Source organism: Durio zibethinus, chromosome 11, assembly GCF_047325235.1.
Source record: "Durio zibethinus cultivar Kanyao isolate XHJ-2024 chromosome 11, ASM4732523v1, whole genome shotgun sequence".
NCBI classification, from domain to species: domain Eukaryota; kingdom Viridiplantae; phylum Streptophyta; class Magnoliopsida; order Malvales; family Malvaceae; genus Durio; species Durio zibethinus.
The window spans coordinates 11046468-11069336 of NC_143172.1; the positions used below are offsets into that span (position 1 = coordinate 11046468).

General features: G+C 43.1%; 5 pseudogenes; all 5 read left to right on the forward strand.

Moving 5' to 3' along the window:
* The first annotated feature begins 4408 nt into the window (after positions 1 to 4408).
* Positions 4409 to 6066, forward strand: LOC149516088 (18S ribosomal RNA; annotated as a pseudogene).
* A 273-nt stretch (positions 6067 to 6339) lies between these two features.
* LOC149516089 (5.8S ribosomal RNA) lies at positions 6340 to 6494 on the forward strand (annotated as a pseudogene).
* A 257-nt stretch (positions 6495 to 6751) lies between these two features.
* Positions 6752 to 8537, forward strand: LOC149516090 (25S ribosomal RNA; annotated as a pseudogene).
* A 2030-nt stretch (positions 8538 to 10567) lies between these two features.
* LOC149516091 (5.8S ribosomal RNA) lies at positions 10568 to 10723 on the forward strand (annotated as a pseudogene).
* A 198-nt stretch (positions 10724 to 10921) lies between these two features.
* LOC149516092 (25S ribosomal RNA) lies at positions 10922 to 13781 on the forward strand (annotated as a pseudogene).
* Positions 13782 to 22869: the final 9088 nt, after the last annotated feature.

Genomic DNA, 22869 nt, shown 5'->3' on the forward strand with positions numbered 1-22869 from the left:
TGTTTAAAGTGCCATTACCCTTTCCTTTACACCAGGAGGTCCTTACCCTCTTCCCATATTCAACGGGCCTTTTAGGGTGCACACGGCATGTAATGCTCACATCTGGGCCATTACCTATTCTTTGACAAATCATCCATTTTTACGATAGGTAGCTCTTCGCAGCTACATTCACTTTGCCCTCATCAGAAGCTTGAAAGATCCCTTCCTATTAGCTTAATCACCATCATGACTCTTACCATTGGACTCTCTCTAAGTCTTCACAATGGCTTTGAGCTTCTTTTACTATGGGTGTTCCCTGGCCTTATGTTGTCCTGAGCATAAGAAGCAGTTAAAAGACATGGTCACTATACCTTTGTCCTAGACTGAACCCTTGGCCCTCGCCTTTCAATACTACGGTTCTTCATTGGTCTCCTCTTCCCTTGAAAAACTACTACTCTTATCTCACCCACTCAAGCCCTTACCCGTGGGCTTAACCCTTACCCTTAGGCTATGGAGACTTAGTGCACTCAACCTTAAGCACTGACTTAGCAATGCTAATACTTTTGTTTCAAGTCTTGTACCCTACCACTTCACTCAGCTCTTACCCATAGCTTTTACCCTTTCTTGGATTCCTTCTGTATGTAGTCTAGCACTTGTATATGATATTTGGTGGCCTCGAACTGGCTTTCATGGATGACCATCTCTCTTTTGAACTAGCCTTTCTCTCCTTATGCTTGGGTGGGTCGTTCTCATGCACATCACTCGTGCACTTAACCACAAATGAGAAGCTTGAACTAAAGATCTCTTTCACGTCCTTAGGAGCACTTAAATGTCCTTGTGCCCTATTTTTGACACCTATGACCAACAATGCCCACAACATGCAATCCCAAGTGCAAGTTAATAGTACAAGCTACACATTAGCATGTAAGCTACCTGTATTCACTAAACTAACACCAATTCCAGTTTGTAACAAAGGTTATGATCTCATCATGGTTGAAACTTGCTTTGATACCAACTCTAGTTGGAATTGGCTTTGATATCAACTATAAAGGGCTGAGAGCTTAAGCCTAGCACCCATGTGGCCTTAGGTTGGAAACTACCATCCATGTACCTAAGTCAACCTCTTTTTTTACTCCATGCCAAACACTTATACCTTGCAGTCAATTAGCTTCTTAAGAGCTTAGAAGAAAGCTAGAAAAAGAGTTAAAATAATTGTAATTTTTATTTAATTAATGCTATATACAATTGCTTAATGTCCTTACAATGACTCCTATGTCTATCCCCAAGTCTCTAAGTATGGCTAAGTCTATGACTTGGTTCCTCTTACATTCTTTTCGTTGCTTCTAACTTCTTATAAATTAGGGGGAGGGCCCTTTATACTTGACCCTTCTAGGCACACATGGCCCTTATTGATCTAAGTGTGTAGCCCTCATAGGCCTTTTAGACCTTTTCATAGTCCTTAGACACTTTTTAGGTCACCAGTTTATTCTAAGCTTCCTACTAAGCCTCAAATCTAAAAGAGTCCAGGTGCTCCCACTGAGGTCTCATGCCTAGTAGGTTTTAGAACCTTCCTTGTCTAGTCATTGCTACACATGTAGCTAGGGCCTTCTAAAGCCTTCCTTGTCTAGGCACAACAGTACCCTTACTATTCTCGTACTTGGACTTTTTGAAACCTTCAATAACTGCACACCTGGCCTACCTTTAGGCTTTTATAGACTCTTTTACACCCATATGCCTAGCCTATCTCCAAGCTAATCTAGAGCCTTCTATGCCTGTCTATCTACACCATTATTTTAGGGTGCTCTAGATCCTTCTAATGAATAATCCTTATTTTTGGCACTAGAATGCTCACCTCACCATGCTTTTGCACCTTTGCTTAAGCCCTAGTCTATACACTCCAGCCTCTTAATGCCTTTAGGACCTTGGTCTTGATCCTTTCTGATCCTTTGCTTACACCAAATTGAACAAGCTATATTTCTCAACCCACTTGGCTTAAGATTTGTGCATGGACTGTGACACCTTTACCATCATAGGGGCATATTAGCCCTTGGTCTTGGCACATGCTTTGACCACCATTGGCACATTCTAGCCCTTGGTGTGGACAATTCCCTCAAACACCACCGACATATGCTAGGCCGCACACCACACACAGTTATCCTAGGCTTGGGCTATGCACCATACGCACTATAATTGGGCAGTATGTGGGTTTAGGCATATTTTCATATTTCTAGCAAGCCAATGCCATTTTTATGGCTTGTAAATTTATATAACAGTCCCTCAAGCCTTCATGTGAAGTTTCATGGCAAGATGACATATTTTATATTTTTTACAATTTTTAAAATTTTTTGCTATTCAAGATTTTTTAAAATTTTTTTAAGAGTTTTAGCCCCAAAATTTGGTATACGTGATCCTTGTATTTTTGTTGGTATTCACAAAAAGATTTAACTAAAAAATTGATGTGTAGAAGACTTTGTGGACATTTGAAAAAAATGTCCCTATTTTAAACACTTGAATAGGTACTAGTTGCAAACTTGTAAAAGCTCTTATACTTTTTATGTGAGTGTGAGTTGCTAAGGTTCCTTAGGGGATAGGGGCCAATATAAGGGCCAAAGACTTGTACCCATTACACATCATACGCATACACCTTTTAGACCCCTCCCTCAATCATTGAAACCACCAATGCCACCAATCAGGTTATTCAGTAATGCTCCAACGTTGGTGTCGTAGGAAAAAAATGTAGCACCAGCACATACTCGAGCCTAGCATGTGCATTGTAGCCCATGATTAAACTTGGGTTAAGGCCGTGACCATTATCATCATATGCTAGAGCATGGTGTGGGCAAATTTGGTATGAGAACTTTCCTTGACTACCATCGACACAAGCTGGCTTTTAGTATGGCCACCTACCTTGACCACCATCGACACATGCTGGCACTTGGTACGAGCACATGCCTTAGTCAACATTGACATAATTTAGACCTGGTGTGGGCATATGTGTCGATCAACATCGGTAAAAGATGGCCCTTGGAGTGGATAGTTGCGTCGAACACCATTATCACATTTTGGCCCTTACTACTAGCACTTTCCTCGAACATCATCGGTAATTGTTGGGCCTTAGTTTGGGCACATGCCTCGACCACCATCAGTACCTATGGACCCTTGGTGTGGGATATGGTTGTTTTAAAAAAGTGTCCCCATTATAGACACTTTAATGTCTACTACTAAAAAATTTGTAAAATTTCTTATGCTTTTTAAAGGGTGGTTGTCTGGGCCCCCTCTCTGCTCCTTATGGGAGGAGTGGGTGTTCATGATGGCCCTACCATTGTGTAGATCTATGCAACATCCTTGGTCTAAAATCCAGGTTGTACATGCCTTTCAACTATGTTGCTCGATGATTGGTTGCTCTTGTGACCTGTAAGCACCCATGGCCTCGATCGATTGGTATGTATGTAGAGAAAGGGCTCAGCTTTATCGAGCTAAAGCCTGTGCAATGGTTGATGCTGCCCTAAACCCCAGACCAAGTCCCTAAATTAGGCAATGGCTCCCTATAGTGGTGTAAACAAAAACTACGATCGCAAGCTTAGTCTTGCCAAGTATCTTAGGTATTTGGCAGTCTTGTCATCCCTTTTTGTTGACCGCAAAAATACTATAGCCTAGCCAAGCCTGTGCATATAGCTAATGCTACCCAAAACCCTAGGAACAAGTTCTTAAATTAGGAAATGTCCTTTTAGGGCAGTGATAGTAAAGTTTATAGTAAAGTTTATGTGTGTGGCCTTAGCTAGACAAAGCATTGGTGGGGTCATGTCATTGTTACCTATTTGATGGTAGAGGTAGTCTCATAGCCCTTGCTTGTGTTTTTCCCATGCCAAGTGATTGTGGTGTGACCTCGTACATCATTTCCTCCACTCACTCATCGAGTGATCAATTAGGTGGGTTATGGATCGGTGTGCATGGATACTACCACTTGTACGTAATGGGCATATGAGTAGAGCTAAGGTTGTGCTTGTTGGCAAGCTCCATGCTCACTGCATCAAATTGTTACCTATCATCCTCTTTAATCTCTCCTTATGTGGTCATCATACCCCGAAGGCACAATCAAGATCTTATGCTATGTACCTAAATAGATAAAAATAGATGTCTTGCCATCCTTCATCCATCTTGTGTCCTTAGAGGCTATGGGTTAGAACCCAATCATGCCCTGTGTCCCAAGTATGCCACCTAAACCTCCATGGCTGTATTGGTGCATTGGTGTTTGATTGTGCTCTCAAATGTAAAAACATTTTGTGGGCATAGGCTCTTGACCCTTGTTCGTCCAATGCTAAGCATTTTATGTGCTTGACACAAATGATGCTTGTGCTTTGTGTTGGTTCTCTCAGTCACTCTGTCCATGTATTGAGGCCCATGTAGTGCCAACATCTCAAAGGAATGCTACCTGGTTGATCTTACTAGTAGTCATATGCTTGTCACAAAGATTAAGCCATACATGTGTAAATATGGACTAATTCAGACTATGAAATTGTGAATGGCTCATTAAATTAGTTATAGTTTGTTTGATGGTATCTACTACTCGGATAACCATTGTAATTCTAGAGCTAATATGTGCAACAAACCCTAACTTCTTGAAGGGAAGCATTTATTAGTTAAAGGTCAATGCGGGCTTTGCCTGTTACTTTATTGGTTCATAATAACTTAATGGATCACATGACCTTTGTGTCGATGATGCATCATTCAAAATCTTGCCCTATCAACTTTTGGTGGCAGGATAGTGGCATACTATGGTGGTGATGGGCGAAGGAGAATTAGGGTTTGAATATGGTAAGAGAGCTTAAGAAACAATTACCACATCCAATTAAGGTAATAGGCGCACAAATTACCTAATCTTGACATGGGGAGGTAGTGACAATAAATAACAATGCCAAGCTCTATGAGTTTGGTAATTGGAATGAGTACAATCTAAATCCCTTAACAAGCATCCATTGAAAGCAAGTTTGGTGCTAGCAGCCATGGTAATTCTAGCTTTAATAGTTATATTTAAGTTGTTACAGTTAAAAAGCTTGTAGTTGAAACTAGGGTTAGGTCATCCGATCTACCTTATGGTCAACATTGATCTATTCATCTTTAATATTAGTGATACACTCTTGGCTTTAACTGGCTAGGTCATTCCTTTGATACATTACTTTAAAGAACTTAGAGTGCTTAAAGCAAGCCTACGCTTGCATACATTAGCATAGGATAACATTATAGGATTTTGGTCCTATTATGTTGGCCCTTAAGATAGGAGTAATAATTAATAATGACAATCGGGGCATTCATATTTCATAGTTAGAGACGAAATTCTTAGATTTATGATAGACGAACAACTATAAAACCATTTACCAATGATGTTTTCATTAATAAAAAATAAAGACAATCAGATATTATCTTAGTCTCAACCATAAATGTGCCAACCTAAGATTGGCAGATGTTACATTTTCAAACTTCACTGACACCTTATGAGAAATCAAAGTATTTGGGTTCCAAAGGGTGTATGGTCACAAGGCTTAAACTTAAAGGAATTGATGGAAAGGCACCACTAGGAGTGGAGCTTGTAGCTTAATTTGACTCAACATGGGGAAACTTACCAAGTCTAGACATAGTAAGGATTGATAGGCTAAGAGCTCTTTCTTGATTTTATAGGAGGTGGCACATGGCTATTCTTAGTTGGTGAAGCACTTTGTCTAGTTAATTCTATTAATGAACGAGGCCTTAGCCTGCTAACTAGCTATGTAAAGGTGATCCTTCATGGCTAGCTTTATAGAGGGACTATAGCCACTTAGGCCAAGGGAGTTTGAGGTAATAATAGGTCTGTGATGCCTTTTAATGTTCTAGGTTGCATGCACCCTACACTGATGTATTCAATGAGTTTATAGCCTTGGTTAACAAGCCCGAGTAATCTTTGAAATTTCATTGTGATGGGGAAATATCATTGCAATTGTTGGTCTTCAATAAGAAATTCGTACTAAGAGCGAGAAGTCTACTGAACCTTATCATTTAGAGGAAGGAAAATCATAGCAAGGTTTCATAGGTGAACCTATGGAAGGATTATTGTCAAAACCTGCTCAACAAATGACCCATGAATGTGTTAACAAAACATTGAGTGGGCGAGGCTGCCTCAAAGCCTTGAGCCCCTTTCGACCTTTGGCAGGCACAATGGTTACTTCATTAAACAATCAATATTGTCACCTATAGTCAAATAATGAACTTCCATCGTAAGTCATGCCAAGGAATCAAAATGAAAAAAAGTGCATGTGCCATTGCCATCTCATTTGTAGTGCATGCAAGGGTGGTACCTTGAGTCCGTTTGTCATGAAAAACCAAAATGACTCTCAGTAATAGACATCTCAACTCTTCCATCGATAAAGAATGTAGCAAAATGCTATACTCAATGTGAATTGTAGAATCCCATGAACCATTGAGTTTTTAAGGCAAATTGTGCCCCAAGCCACTAGGCCAAGGGCGTGCCCACCTAGGTGTTAGCTATGCATCACCAACCCCTCTAACCCCCCACTTATCAAGCTCTAAGTGAAAGGGCAAAAGATGGCTCCCTAGGATCTCATCAATCATGGTTGGCCCAAAAATGAGTCATTGGCAATGATAGCACCGTGATTGTTAATGGTAAAGCTCTGGTGCACCTTGCCTATGGTAACGGGCGCTCGTTGTCTAGTCAAATCCTATCAGACCCCTTGCATCACTCGATCGATGCTTGCATCATGACCTCAGGCAAGTGGGATCACTTACTAAGTTTAAGCATATCAATAAGCAAAGGAAAGAAACTTACCAGGATTCCTCTAGTAATAGCTAGCAAATCGATAAAAGCCCAGCTTGAGAATTGGGTGCCCTTGGTGCCTGATTCGTAATCTAAAGAAGAGTCTTCAATAATGGACTGGGCCTAAGTCCCCTAAAAAGGGGCACCATAGAGGGTGAGAGCCCCATTATGCCTGGACCTTATCACACCATGAGGCACTATCTGTGAGTTGAGTTGTTTGGGAAGCAACCCTAATCGGGTGGTAAATTAGGTCTAAGGTTGAATACAGGTGAGAGAGGGACTGATAGTGAACAAGTTCCATCAGATAAAGATGAAAAAGACTTTCAAAGATTCAAAGAGTGCTTGAAATTATCATGAGGGAAGTGGATGGGGCTGATGATGCACCCTGGTCAGATGTGGAATGACGAAAGCCAATCCACTAATCAGCTCGGGGCATGGATTGATACGGCTTGCGATGGTAACCCAAGCTCGGGCTTTTGATATACCCATGGAGACGTCATCTCTACAATCATGGAATGTACCGTGCATTATCTTAGCTTGCCTTAGAATCGACATGCTCTCAGCTTCGACCTGTAGGCTCCCCGTCTGGCCCATCTTGAAACATGGACCATGGAGTCTGACACGTGTACGAGTAAACGAGCTAGAAAACCCATAAGGTGCAAGGAAGTTGATTGGTGGGATTCCTCAAAAATGCACTGCTAACTGACCTTGACTTTTAGAAAAGGGTTCAAGTGTGAGCATGCCTTTCGGGACCTAAAAAATGGTGAACTATGCTTGAGCGAGGTAAAACTAGAGAAAACTCTGGTGGAGGCCTATATCAATACTAACGTGCAAATTGTTCATCTGACTTAGGTATAGGGGCAAAAGACTAATCGAACCATCTAGTAGCTAGTTCCCTCTAAAATTTCCTTCAGGATAGCTAGACCATTAGTGAGTTCTATTGAGTAAAGATAATGATTAGAGGCATTGAGGGTGCAATCCCTTCAACCTATTCTTAATCTTTAAATAGGTAGGATGATGTGGCTGTTTCCTCGAGCCATGGCATGGAATCGAGAGCTCAAAGTGGGCCATTTTTGGTAAGCAAAACTAGCAATGCAGGATAAACCAAAAGCTGGGTTATGGTGCCCAAATGCGTGCTAACCTAGAACCCATAAAGGGTGTTAGTTTATTAAGACAGTAGGAGGGTGGTCATAGAAGTTGAAATCCACTAAGGAATGTGTAACACCTCACCTGTTGAATCAACCAACCCTAAAAATGGATGGCATTTAAGTGCGCAACCTATACTTGACTATCGAGGGAAGGGCCAAGCCTCAATGAGTAGGAGGGCATGGCAGTCATCATAAAACTCAAGGCACAAGCTCAGATAGAGTGATTATCGGTGCAGATCTTGGTGGTAGTAGCAAATATTCAAATGAGAACTTTGAAGGTCGAAGAGAAGAAAGGTTCCATGTGAATGGCAATTGCACATGGGTTAGTTACTGGGGAATCATATTCGATAGCACAACCAGTACAAGCTTTAAAATAGAATCGGGTTAAAATTCATGAGTTAGGACATGACAACTGATGATAATGTTAGGGAGTCTGAAGATGTCGACAAGGGCCTCAAAAAAAGTTATCTTTTTTGTTTAATAGCTTGCACACCTTAGAAATAGCCTAGCCAGAGGATAAGTCCAATGGCCAGAAGACTGAGTGCTATCCATGCCCAGTTGTACTCATAATCGTATCAAGTCTTCAAGGTGAATAACCTTTGGTCTATGGAATAATGTAGGCAATAGAAATCAATAAAATAGATCTATAACCTCTAAAAAAGGATTGGCTCTGGAGACTAGGCACGATGGTCCCTGTCCCAAACCCTTGACTATTGGTGCAATACTTGAGTTGCTCCTGTAATGTGAATAGGTCACCACATAATGACTATGGCACAAACTAGGAATGGCTCCCTCAAACAATGAATAGTCAACTCAAAATTGGTACAAGCAAGGGGAATACAACTATTTAATTAAAACAAAGCATTGCAATGGCCCCTGTAGATGCTCACACAATGTGATTTTTGCCCAGTGCTTTGAATGTCAAAGTGAAGAAATTCAACCAAGCATAGGTAAATGGAGGGTGTAACTATGACTCTCTTAAGGTAGCCAAATGTCATAGGGTTGATGATCAGTACATGTTGGCGTATGGTGTGGGCACATGCCTCAACCATCATCAACACAGGTTGGCCTTTGGTACGGCCACCTACCTCAACCACCTGGGCACAAGCTAGCCTTTGGTACGAGCACTTGCTTCGACCACCATCGACATAATTTGGCCTTTGGTATAGCCACTTGCCTCAACCACCATCAACACATGCTCACCATTGGTATAGGCACATGCCTTGATCAGTGTCGACACAATCTAGACTTGGTGCGAGCACATGCTTCGATCAACATCAACAAAAGATGGCCCTTGGTGTGAGTGGTTACCACAAACACCATCGGCACATTCTGGCCTTTGTTATAACCACTTACCTCAAACATTATTAGCATATGCTAAGCCTTGGTGCAAGCATATGCCTCGACCAGCATTGGCACTTGTAGATCCTTGGTGTAAGATATGCTTGTTTAAAAAATATGTCCCCGTTACAAACACTTTAGTGTCTACTATTAGCATATCTATAAAATCTCTTATGCTCTTTAGAGCATGTTTGTATGGCCCCCTTTCTCCCCTCTATGAAGAGAGTAAGTGTGCGTGATGGGCTTATCCTTGCCTACATCCATGGTAACATCCCAAGAGTAAAATCCATGCCATATATGCCTTCTGGTCATGTTGTCCAATAACTGGTTGCTCTAGTGACCTGTAGGCACCTATGGCCTTAATCGATTGGTGTGCATACGGAGAAGAGGCTTGACTTTACTAAGCTTAAGCTCATGCCTACGGTTGATTATCCCTAGACCCTAGACCAAGTCCCTGAATTAGGTAATGGCATGGTGCAAGTAGAAGCTATGGTTGAAGGCTTAGTCTGGCTAAGTCTTTCAGGTATTCGGTAGTCTCAAGATCCTTTCTTGTCGACCACAAAACTGCCATGGCCTAGCCAAACCCGTGCATATAGCTAATGCTGCCCAAGACCCTAAGAACAAGTCCTTAAAGCAGGCAATGTCCCCCTGTGAGTTTGTGTGTGTAATCTTAGCCAGACCCAACTTGGTGGTGTCATGCCATTGTTAGCTGTTGGATGGTAGGGGTAGCCTTGTGGCCCTTGCTTTTATTTTTCTCATGCCAACCAGCTATTGTGTGGTCTCATATGTCATTTCCTCTACTAGCTCATTGAGTAATTAATTGGATAGGTTATGGATTGGTGTGCATAGATGCTATCATTTGTACGTAATAGGCATATGAGTGGTGCTATGGTTGTGCATGTTGGTAGGTTCCATGCTCAATACATCCAACTGTCAACCTGTCATCCTCTTTATTCTCCCTCCATGTGGTCATCATACCCTAGGGCTAATCTTGTGCTACATGCCTAATTTGATGGAAACCAGATGTCTTTCCACCCCTCATCCACGTTCTATTTTCAAGGGTTGTGAGTCAAACCTTAATGTGCCCATTGTCCCAAGTGTTCCACCCAAACCTCCATGGCTATATTGGTGTACTAATGTTTGATCGGTATTGTTAGTTGTGGTCAAACAACAAACCCCCAATGTGAATCGTGCCAAAGAAAAGAATGAAAAAGAGCGTGTGTATCATTACCATCTCATTCATAGTATATGTGTGGGTGGCATTGTTACTCCCTGTTTCATGAAAAACCAAAATGGCTATTAGTAATGGATATCTCAACTCTTGTATTGATGAAGAATGTAGCAAAATGTGATACTTGATGTGAATTGTAAAATCTCATGAACGATCGAGTTTTTGGATGCAAGTTACACCGCAAGCCATTAGGTCAAGGGCATGCTAACCTAGATGTAATGCATGATCACCCCTTCTAACCCTTCACCCATTAGGCTTTGAGTGTGGGGGCGAAAGCTTGTCTCTCATGATCTCGTCAATCATGGTTGGCCCAAAAGGTAGTCTTCTGCAATGATAACACCATGGCCATCAATGGTAAAGCTCTTGGCATGCCTCATCTCTGATAATGGATACTTATTGTCCATTTGGGCCCCATCATGACCCCAAGTTAGGTGGGATCACTCATTGAGTTGAAGCATATTAAACAATAGAAGGAAAGAAACACACTAAGATTCCCCTAATAATGGTGAGAAAACTGAGAAGAACCCAACCTGAGAATTGAGCACCCTCAACATTCAAATTGTAGTTTGGAGAAGCGTCCTTAGTGACGGCTAGGCCAAGTCTCCTAGAAAAGGGCACCAAAGAGGGTGAGAGCCATATTATGCCTGGAGCCTATTACGCCATGAGGCACTATCTTTGAGTCAAGTTATTTTTGAATACAGTTACAATTGGGTGGTAAATTCCATCCAAGGTTAAATATGGGCGATAGACTAATAGGGAACAAGTACCGCAAGGGAAAGATGAAAAAAACTTTGAAAATAGAGCCAAAGAATACTTGAAATTATCAAGAGGAAAGCAGATAAAGGTTGGCAATGTGCTTCAATTGGATGTGGAACTGTGAGAGCCAGTCTATCGATCGGCTTGGGGTGTGGACTGATACAGGTTCTGGTGGTAGCCCAAGCCTGAACATTCGATATGCCTATAGAGACAATGTCACTATGATCATGGAATGTAGCACACATGATCTCAACATGCCTCAGCACTGGTATGCTCTCAATTTATGTACAAGTCAGCAGTCTAGATAACCCATAAGGTGCAGGGAAGCTAATTAGCAAGATCCCTATTGGGTGCACCACCGACAAACCTTGATCTTCTAAGAAGGGTTCAGAGTGAGCATGCTTGTCGAGACCTGAAAGATGATGAACTATGCCTGAGTGGGGTAAAGACAGAGGAAACTCTAGTGAAGGCTTATAGCAATACTGACGTTCAAATCATTCATCTGACTTAGATTAAGGGTGAAAGACTAATTAAATCATCTAGTAGCTAGTTCCCTTCAAAGTTTCCCTCATGATAGCTAGAGTTCTATCAAGTAAAGTTAATGATTAGAGGTATCAGAGACATAATGCCTTCAATCTATTCCCAAACTTTAAATAGGTAAGACAGCATGGTTACTTCGTTAAGGCACACCATGGAATCAAAAGCTCCAAGTGGGCCATTTTTGGTAAGTAGAATTGGTGATGTAAGATGAACTAAAAATCAAGTGATAGTGCCCAACTGTGTGCTAACCTAGAACTAACAAAAGGTGATGGTCGATTAAGACAATAAGATGGTGGCTAAGGATGTTAAAATCCACTAAGGAGTGTGTAACAACTTACCTGCCAAATCAACTAGCCCTAAAAATGGATGGTACTTAAGTGCACGACCTATACGAAGTTGTTTGGGCAAGGGCCAGGCTTCAATGAGCAGGAAGAAGCATCAATTGCCATAAAACTTGAGGCATGAGCTTGGGTAAAGTGGCTGTCAGTGTAAATTTTGGTGGTAGTAGCAAATATTCAAATGATAACTTTGAAGGCTAAAGAAGGGAAAAGTTCCATGTGAACAACACTTGCACATGGGTTAGTCAATCCTAAGAGATAGGGGAAGCTAGTCCAATAGCATGTTTAGCATAAGCTTTAAAAGGGAATTAGGTTAAAATTCCTAAACAAAGACACGGTGGTTGATGGCAATGTTAGGGATTCTAGAGACATTGGTGGAGGCCTCGACAAGAGTTATCTTTCCTGTTTAATGGCCTGCCCACATTGGAAATGACTCAACCAGAGGTAAGGTCTAGAGGTCAGAATAGAATTACACATCACGTGTGTTCAGTATGCCTCAAGTGACCCTTGAAAATTTAAAAGATCGAGTGCTGTCTATGCGCGATCACATTCATAATTGCATTAGGTCTCCAAGTTGAATAGCATTTGGCTGATAGAATAATGTAGGCAAGGGAAGTTGACAAAATGGATCCATAACCTTGGGAAAAGGATTGGTTCTGAGAGCTAGGCATGGGGGTCCCAATCTTGAACCTATTGGCTGCTAGTGCCTACTCGAGCTACTCCAATGACGAGAATGGGTCACCCCATGCTAGCTGAAGGATGGACTGGGAACAGCCCCGTCATGGGCCTTCCTCAGGCAACGAATAGTCAACTCAGAATTGGTATGCATAAGGGGAATTTGACTACTTAATTAAAACAAAGCATTGTGAAGCTCTTTATGGATGCTCACACAACTTGATTTCTACCCAGTGCTCTGAATGTCAAAGTAAAGAAATTCAACCAAGCACAGGTAAATGGTAGGAGTAACTATAACTCTTTTAAGGTAGCCAAATGCCTTGTAATCTAATTAGTGATACACATGAATGCATTAATGAGATTTCCACTATCCCTATCTATTATCTAGTGAAACCACAGCTAGCAAAATGAGCTTGGCAAAATCAGTAGGGAAAAAAGATCCTATTAAGCTTGACTCTTAAATGACTTAAGAGGTGTAGGATAAGTGAAAGCCCTAAGGTGAAATTAAAATACCAATACTTTTGACATTTTTTTACTTATTTCGTGAATCAGAGGTAGAGCATGACCCATTTTTTTGGACCTATGGCCAACCTTGGTCAATCGATCTAGATGGAAGACATTGTTAGGTAGGGAGTTTAGCTGTTAATTCGTACAATGCATCCTTACACTTGGTTGAAAAGCTAGTAGTGTGATGCATGACTCTCGGTTAGAATATGGGCTAAAAGTGATGCATACGATCGTCTTTCGATTGTCGACCTGCAATAGGGACCCATGGCCCTTAAGGGCATGTGTCATAGGTGTAGCCCTATGGTAGACAACCATGTGGGCCTCCTTGGAGCTCAATTCCCACCAAGCGGTGGGTAAAATCCTTTGCAGATGATTTAAATATGCAATGGGGTATTGTAAATGGTGAAGTGGCCATCCTACCATGATCCACTAAGATTCAACCCTTTATCACTTTGATTCATCCCTCCCCCTACATTGTTGATATCCTCTCACCTTTTTTTTTTTTTTGCACTACACCCTCTAGGGTTGGGGATGAATGGTGTTCTCCATTGCAATTGGTTCGATTGGGTGATGACATCCTTCCCTCAAGCATCTAACTAAATGACAACCGAATGCCTTGGGTATTTGTCACAAGGATAGGCTAGCCCTTAGTGTGTGCATTTGCCTCAAATGTCATCGATAACATCCGGCCCTTGGTTGGTGTAGGTAATCACATTTGACACCATCGACAAATGATAGACCATTATTGCCTCAAACACCATTAGCAGATGTTGGCCCCTTGGTGTGAGATGTTGACTCAAACACCGTCACCAAATGCTAGCACTTGGTGCAAGTGTCACGCCCTGGGCGGGCGTGCCAAGCACATCAGGCGCACCAACATGCGAGCCAGAGGTTGAGGCCCGCAGACCAGGCGCACTGGCGGGTATTTGCACGCAAGGCCTAGGAGATGAGGTTAGAACGTTCGCCCAGCTTGCAGGCCAGCCCGTGAGGCCAAGGCCTGGCATGCAAGCTGCCCGCACTACATCCAGAAGGGCCCAAGGTGTTGGACACGCAAGGGAAGCTTCTGGAAGCATGCAGGATCAGCAGGAGCCTCCTAGCAGATTTGGTTGACCCTAGAAATCAGGAGTTAGAATCCTGATTGATTGTAATCTGTATAATCCCTTAATTTTAGCCTTTATTATAGGGATATTGCCATTAAGTGTAAGCTGGAGCCTCAACTATAAATAGAGGGCTGCTCCACCCTCATTTGTACACCATCAAACACTTCTGTTTTAGTGAATATACAGCATATTCCAGCATTCTGCCTTGTTATCCTGTTCCTTTTTAACTTGCATAATCAGTCCTTCCCATTGTTCTAGTGCCCGCACACTTGTGTTTTAGGTTTACTTAGGCATAAAAGAAGAGATTCCAAGCCTAAGGCCGCACGATTTTTGAGTCTAAAGTCAGAGCCCGTGATAGTTGGTATCAGAGCAAGTTCGGTTCTGCGTGTTTATGTTGTGCAAGTTAGATTGTGATTGAGGAGATGGCATCCCAAAGTGACGCTGCTAACCAATAACCAGAGGCCTAGGAGCATGGGCATGAAAGAGGGAGGAAAGCCAGTTCTAGAGATATCTGGTCTACCATGGACGGTAGGCTGGCCAAGGTGGAGGTGACCATGGGCGACATAGGGGAGAAGCTTGAGGGGGTAGAGACTCACATTGCATCGCTAGACTCCATGGGGGAAGAGATGCAAAGTGAGCTGCAAGCTGCTCTCAACAAAGGTTTGGACGTGTTCACCTATTGAGGAGAGGGTCTGGAGTTGGGTCGAGGGTGGTGTCAGCAATCCAATTTGCCAAGGCGATAAGCAGGGAAAAAAACACCTTCTTGGCAGCCCTGAAATATGATGAGCCAAGGGAGAAGGAGATCGAGTCACCCTTAGAGGTGCTAAAGGTGCTGAAGACCTTTAGTGATATGATGCCCGTAAAGTTGCCTAGCCAGCTACCACCTAAGAGGGAGGTGGACCACAAGATCGAGTTGGTGTCCGAGGCCAAGCCACCAACTAGAGCCCCTTACCGAATGTCTCCACCAGAGTTGGAGGAGTTGAGGAAGCAGCTCAAAGAGTTAGTTGATGTTGGCTTCATCAGGCCATCGAAGGCACCCTATGGTGCACCGGTTCTATTCCGGCGCAAGCATGATGGGTCGTTGTGACTGTGCATAGACTATTGAGCTTTGAACAAGCTGACCATTAAGAACAAGTACCCCATCCCACTCATTGCGAACTTGTTTGATCAACTTGAGAGCGCAAGGTGGTTCACCAAGCTGAATTTGAGGTCAGGCTACTATCAAGTCAGGATCACGGAGGGAGATGAGCCAAAGATAGCATGTGTCACTTGATATGGTTCGTATGAGTTCTTGGTGATGCCTTTTGGACACATGAACGCCCCAGCAACATTCTGCACCCTTATGAACAAGGTACTTCAATCATTCCTTGATCGATTTGTTATGGTTTATTTGGATGACATTATGATCTACAGCCAGACTTTAAGAGAGCATGTAGACCACTTGAGACAGGTGTTCGAGGTGTTACGGGCACACAAGCTATTTGTCAATAGGGAGAAGTGCTCATTCACCCAGCAGGAGATACTGTTCCTAGGCCACATAGTGGGAGGTGGCAGGATACGCATGGATGAAGGCAAGGTGCATGCCATCCTAGAGTGGCAACCACCAGCCAAGGTCACTAAGTTGAGATCATTCCTTGGGCTGGTTCACTACTACAAGTGCTTCATCAAAGGCCACTTAGCAATAGCCATGCCATTGACTGACTTGCTCAAGAAAGGGAGGGCATGGGAGTGGAGCGCAAGGTGCCAGGAAGCCTTTGCCAGGTTAAAGTGGGCTGTGATCGAGGAGCCACTCTTGGCCTTACCAGACCATGTCAAGTCGTATGAGGTGCATACAGATGCATCAGACTTTGCCATAGGGGGCGTGTTGATGCAGGAGGGACGTCCAATCGCGTTCGAGAGCAGGAAGTTGAACGAGACTGAACGCAAGTACACGATCCGAGAGAAGGAGATAAAAGCAGTGGTGCACTGCTTATACACCTGGTGCCATTACCTATTGGGGTCGAGGTTCGTGGTTAGGACGGACAATGTGACGACCAGCTACTTCTAAACGTAGAAGAAGCTATCCCTCAAGCAAGCGAGATGGTAAGATTTTCTTACAGAATTTGACTTTAAGATGGAGTACAAGCTAGGGCGGGTGAACCTAATGGCAGACGCCCTGAGTAGGAAGGCTAACCTTGCTACCATTAGCCAACCAAAGAGGTCACTAGTGTCGCACATCAAGGAGGGACTTGCGCATGATCCTACAGCCAAGGCTCTTATGGAATACACCCAACAAGGTAAGACTAGGCAGTTTTGGATACGGGATGGTTTGTTGTACACCAGGGGCAATAGACTATTTGTACCGTAACACGAGAAGCTCTACAAGGAAGTTTTGTAAGAGTGTCATGATTCAAGGTGGGCTGGACACCCAAGAGTGAGTCGTACCTTGGCGTTGATCGAGGACCGGTACTACTGGCCGCACATGAGGGACGATGTGGAGGCCTATGTGAAGACTTGTCTTGTGTGCCAACAGGATAAGGTAGAGCTCAAGAAACCAAGGGGTCTCTTAGAGCCATTGCCAGTGCCAGAGCGACCATGGGAGAGTGTTTCTCTGGGCTTTATAGTTGGTCTACCCAAAGCAGAAGGGTTTGGAAGCATCATGGTAGTGGTGGACAGGTTTTCCAAGTATGGAATCTTTATTCCAGCAACCAAGGAGTGCCTAGCCGATGAGATAGCTCGATTGTTCCTGAAGAACATGGTTAAGTACTGGAGAGTGCTGAGGACCATTGTTAGTGATCGAGACGAGTGTTTCACAGGCAGGTTCTGGACTGAGTTGTTCAAGCTGTTAGGGTCAGACTTGAAGTTTTCCACCAGCATGCATCCGCAGACCGATGGGCAGACAGAATATGTGAATAGACTATTGGAGGTCTACCTCAGGCACTATGTTGTGCCACACAACGGGACTGGCCAAAGCTGCTAGATGTTGCACAATTTTCCTATAACTTGCAAAGGAGCGAGGCAATGAACCAGAGCCCATTTGAGGTTATGACAGGGCAACAACCACTAATACCCAATTCGATTGCTATAGGTTATACAGGGTTGAATTCAGCAACATACAAGTTTGCCAAGGCATGGCAGGAGGAAACTGACTTGGCCAGAGCTTGTCTACACAAGGTGGCCAAGAGGTCAAAGAAGTGGGCAGACCAGAATAGGTAGGATGTGTAGTTCCGGGCTGGAGATTTGGTGTTGGTGAAGCTGCATCCCATTGTGCACCATAGGGGCTGCACAAAGGCCTAGTTCAGAGGTATGAGAGACCTTTTCGAGTAGTCAAGAGGGTAGGTAAGGTTGCCTACAAGCTGGATATGCCACCCAAGCTGAGGGTACACCCGATGTTCCATGTGAGCATGCTCAAGCCATTCCATGAGGATAAGGGAGATCCAGGATGAGCAGAGTTAAAGCGTGCCCCATTGGGAGCCAGGGCCTCATATGAGAAGGAAGTCCACAGTATCATAGCTAACCGAGAGGTGAGATGGAAGAACTATCAACTAAGACAAGAGTACTTGGTGTGCTAGAAGGGACTTCCAGATAGTGAGGTAAGCTGGGAGCCAACAGATGACTTATGGCAGTTCAAGGACCAGATCAGGCAGTACCATGTAGAAGATGCAACGAGGGTGTTGCACAATCAGGTGAGGGAGAATGTCACACCCTGGGTGGGTGCCCTAGGCACATCAGGCGCACCAGTACGTGAGCCAGAGGTTGAGGCCCGTAGATCAGGTGTGCTAGTGGGTATTTACGGGCAAGGCCTAGGAGATGAGGTCAGAATGCCCACCCAGCTTGCAGGCCAGTCAGTGAGCCCAAGGCCTACCATGCAAGCTACCTGCACCACATCCAGAAGGGCCCAAAGTGCTGGACACGCAAGGGAAGCTTCTGGAAGCATGCAGGATCAGCAGGAGCCTCCTGGCAGATTTGGTTGACCCTAAAAATCAGGAGTTAGAATCTTGATTGATTGTAATCTATATAATCCCTTGATTTTAGCCTTCATTCTAGGGATATTACCATTAAGTGTAAGCTAGAGCCTCAACTATAAATAGAGGGCTGCTCCACCCTTATTTGTACACCATCAAACACTTCTGTTTCAATGAATATACAGCATATTCCAGCATTCTGCCTTGTTATCCTGTTTCTCTTTAACTTGCATAATCAGCCCTTCCCATTGTTTTAGTGCCCGTGCACTTGTGTTTTAGGCTGACTTAGGCATAAAGGAGGAGATTTCAAGCCTAAGGCCACATGGTTTCTGAGTCTAAGGTCAGACCCCGTGAGACAAGCACTTACCTCGACCACTATCGACATAAGCAGGATCTTGGTGCAGGTTGTTACCTCGAATACCTTTTTGGTAGATGCTAGCACTTGGTGCAGGTTGTTGTTTTGGACACCTCTTTGGTAAATGCTAGTTTCATGGGCTTTGGTCTTAAGCCTTGCAACCATGTGGCCTTAGGTAGTAAACTACTTCTCGTGTATGCCTAAGTTAGCCTTTAACTGGGTTGAATGAGTGTGCCACTCACCAAAGACTAGTCAGACCCTAGAAACAATTGAACACTCTAGCACACTAAAAAGACATTAGTGAAGGAATACAAGATCCTTTCTATTGCTAAAACAATATGGCTATAGTCAAATGTGCTTGAGTAGCTTGTTGGTTCACAAGTTCATAGGTTCATAAGTTGGTCTTATAAGGGAAAAGGCACCCTTATTTATACTTGAGCCCCCATAGCCTATATGGTCATTATGAAGCCATGTGTGTGGCTCTTATATACATTCTAAAGGGTTCCAAAGCCTTTAGACACATACAAGGTTGGTTAGGAAATTTTTAGAAAGGAGTTGGTTTTAGATACTCTATATTGCATCATGTCTAGAATGTTCTAGGCTCTTTCATAGAGTGCCCATGCCTCGAGCCTTTTAGAACCTTTCTTACCTAGGTGTTACAGTACCCTTGCCATTTTCGTATCTAGCTCTTCTAAGAGGTTTTACACCTACATGCCTAGCCTGTGTCCAAGCTTCTTTAGAGCTTTTATACCTATAGTACTTACACCACCTTTCTATGGCTTTTTAGAAGCTTCTCTTAAATGGTCTTTAGGTTTAGCATTAGGTAACCCTTATAAGGACTCATTCTCATGAACTGGTGCTTGAGTGAGCATCTGGCCTTCATGCACTGGTGCTCGGGCCTTAGCCTTACTGGTGCTCACATAAGGTGTGATATTCTCCCCCACCTATTCTGTCAATGCCCTCATCGTATCTTCTTTGTGGAACCTGTCACTTTGATCTTGGAACTATGACAATGCCTCAGTTGGCTCCCAGCTTATCTCACTATTTGGCTGGCCTTTCCATTATACGAAGTACTTACACCTACGTATTTGTTGCCTCTATCGCACTATGTAGTTAGCTAAGATGCACTCGACCTCTTGATAGTAAGAGGCCTTAATGCCCATTGGTACTATCTTTAATTGGCTTCGAGAAGGATAATCTGAGTCTTCGATGTAAGGTTTAACCATTCTTACATGGAAGACCAAATGTATCTTGAGCCTTGAGGGTAGCTTAAGCTTGTATGCAGCTTTGCCTTCTTGTTTAAAAACTCTAAAAAAACCTTTATCTTGCAAGTAAAATGCTTATGCATCCTTGGACACTGTAGCACCAAGTGTAGCTTGACTAGTACCAAGTCCCTTACTTGCTACTACACATCCTATTACTTTTGATCAGCCCACTTATTCGGTCATTTTGCTACCTTATGTAAACTTGACAAATTTGTAAGCAATTGGGTTTGGTCCCATAATATGGCCTAAGAATGAGACCTCGTGCTAGGTGAATGAACATTTCTCCTTTTTTACGTATAGTTCACTCTCCCTTAGTACTTGGAACACTTTTCGCAAGTGATCCACATGTTCCTCGAGCATTTAGCTATAGATAACAATATTGTCAAGGTATACAACAACAAATCGATCAACAAAAGGTTGTAGTACCTTGTTAATAGTGTGCAGAATGTTGTGGGCACGCTCGACAGATTGAAAGGCCATATTGTGGTCTTAGCTCTAGCTTGATAAAACATCATGCTCTTCCTAACTGGTCAAACAAGTTAGCAATAAGGGGAATGGGATACTTATTCTTCACTGTAAGCTTGTTTAATGCCCGATAGTCGATGTACATCCATAAGGACCCATCATCATTTTGCTAAAATAGTTAGTGCACTATATAAAACTTTAGAGGGCCTAATGAACCCTATATCTAGAAGCACCTTGAGCTACCTCTTTAGCTCCTCAAGCTTTAGGGGTGACATCCTATAAGGGGTTCGGGCTAGTGGCTTGGCATGAGGCACCAGCTTGATCTTGTGGTCTACTTCCCTCTGAGGTGGTAGTCTCTTAGGCACTTCTGCTAGCATGACATCCTTGAAGGACTCTAACACCTCTATCACCTCCAAAGGGTGTTATCCTTTAGATTTTTAAGCTCGTCCTCCTTTAGGCTCTTCTTTCTGCATGCCCTTAGCGAGCTGAATGGCTGACAGCACCTTGGTTCTGATCCCTTGCTCTTATTTCACAAGGACAATGCATTGGCACTGATGGTGCATGATGCAAATGCAATTGGCAAAAGGAACAATGAGTGCATTGATCCTATCATAGAAATCTAAACCAATAACAAAGTCATAGTCATCGAGAGGGATTACCTTGATGGATTCCTTGGTTTTTCATGCTTCAAGTTGTAAGTTGACTCCTTGTGCCATGGCTACAATCAGAACCTCTTTGGAGTTGGCAATCTTGATCCACCTAGCCCCTTTCTCAACCTTGAGCACTAGTCTTTTAGCCATTACCCTTTGGACATAAAGAAATCAGACACACCTATATCCTATAAGGCATTCAAGCACTTGCCTACAATTGAGATTTTAACAAACATGAGCCCCTTTCTCTTACTCCCCTTCTTTGCTAAGACAAAACATAGCATGATCAAACTAAGCTTCAGTTTCTCCTTTTCGAGTTGTTCCTCATACCCCTTGACAAAGGCCATAAGCTTGGCTCAATTGGGATAGTCCTTGGCTCAGAGTTGACCATCACAAAGAAAATAGGTCATAGGTCCATCCCTAGTCACTGGCAATTTGTCCTTATTCTTATCTCCCTCCCTAGAGGACTTTCATATGAGCATTGGTGTCCTGCCACTGTTACTTTTGTCCTTGTCTCCCCCACCTTTGTATTTGCCTTTGAGCTTGAAAGACACATACTTGTCCCGTTTCTTGAATTCCACTAAGGATTCAATGATGGTCATTATTTGGGTGAGGTCTTAGGTACCCATCCTCCTTAGCTATTGCTTAGCCCATGGCTTGAGCCCATCCATAAATGTTTAAAGGCCTCATCCTTCCTAAGGTTGGGAAATTGGAGCATGAGTTTTGAGAACTCTCGAACATAGTCTTGCACCTCTCTATGTTGGGTAAGCCACTGTAACTTGGAGAGTGCCTCCTCTTCAGTGTATTATGGGTAAAATTATTACCTAAACTCCCTTTGGAACTCATTTCATGTTTCAATGGTAGCACCCTTACACCTGGCCTACTCAAACCTGTGAAGCCACCAAGGAAGTGTGATGTCTATAAGATATATAGAGGCAATGCTTACCTTAATAGCATCCTCCTTAATACCCATTACATGAAAATACTACTCCATGCCTTATAAAAAGTTATCTACATCCTTTGCAAACTGTGTCCCCTTGAAATCCTTTAACTTAGGATCTTTCACCTAGTTCTAGGAGCAATTGTGAGTATGCCTCCCCTTACGGTTGCCTCGCATGCAGAGAGCCTCCTTTTACACTACTCCATCTCTTTCTTCATGGCTTTCACCTGGGCCTCTAGGGCAAAGTTCTTATGGGTAAGGCTTTTGATCTCTTTGGAAAGAGTTTGCCTTAACTCTTTCATGATCTTCTTTCCAACCAAATCCAATTCCTCCATTTGGTCTTTGTACTTGTCCCATATTTTAGCCATGGCCAACTCCACCTTGGCCAAATAGGCATCAAAAGTCAAGATCATGTCCTTATTAGGGCCTTTCTTGCCTTTTCTGGCAGTGCGTGTCTTGCGACCATTTTGCCCCTCAGCGTGCTGATGGCTCATTTTTAAAGAAGATATCATCTTGAATTGGGGTTGCACACTAAACTGTGCTCTAATACCAATTGTCATGGGCTTCAATATTAAACCTTGCAATTGTGTGGCCTTAGGTGGGAAACTACCTCTCACAAATGTGTAAGTCAGCCTTTAATCAAGTTAAGTGAGTGTGCCATTCACCAGGGACTAATTGGACCCTAGAAACAATCAAACACTATATCACACTAAAAAGGCACTGGTAAAAGAATACAAGATCCTTTCTATTGTTAGAACAATAGGGATATGTACAAATATGCTTGAGTAGCTTATTGGTTCATAAGTTCATAGGTTCATGAGTTGGTCTTA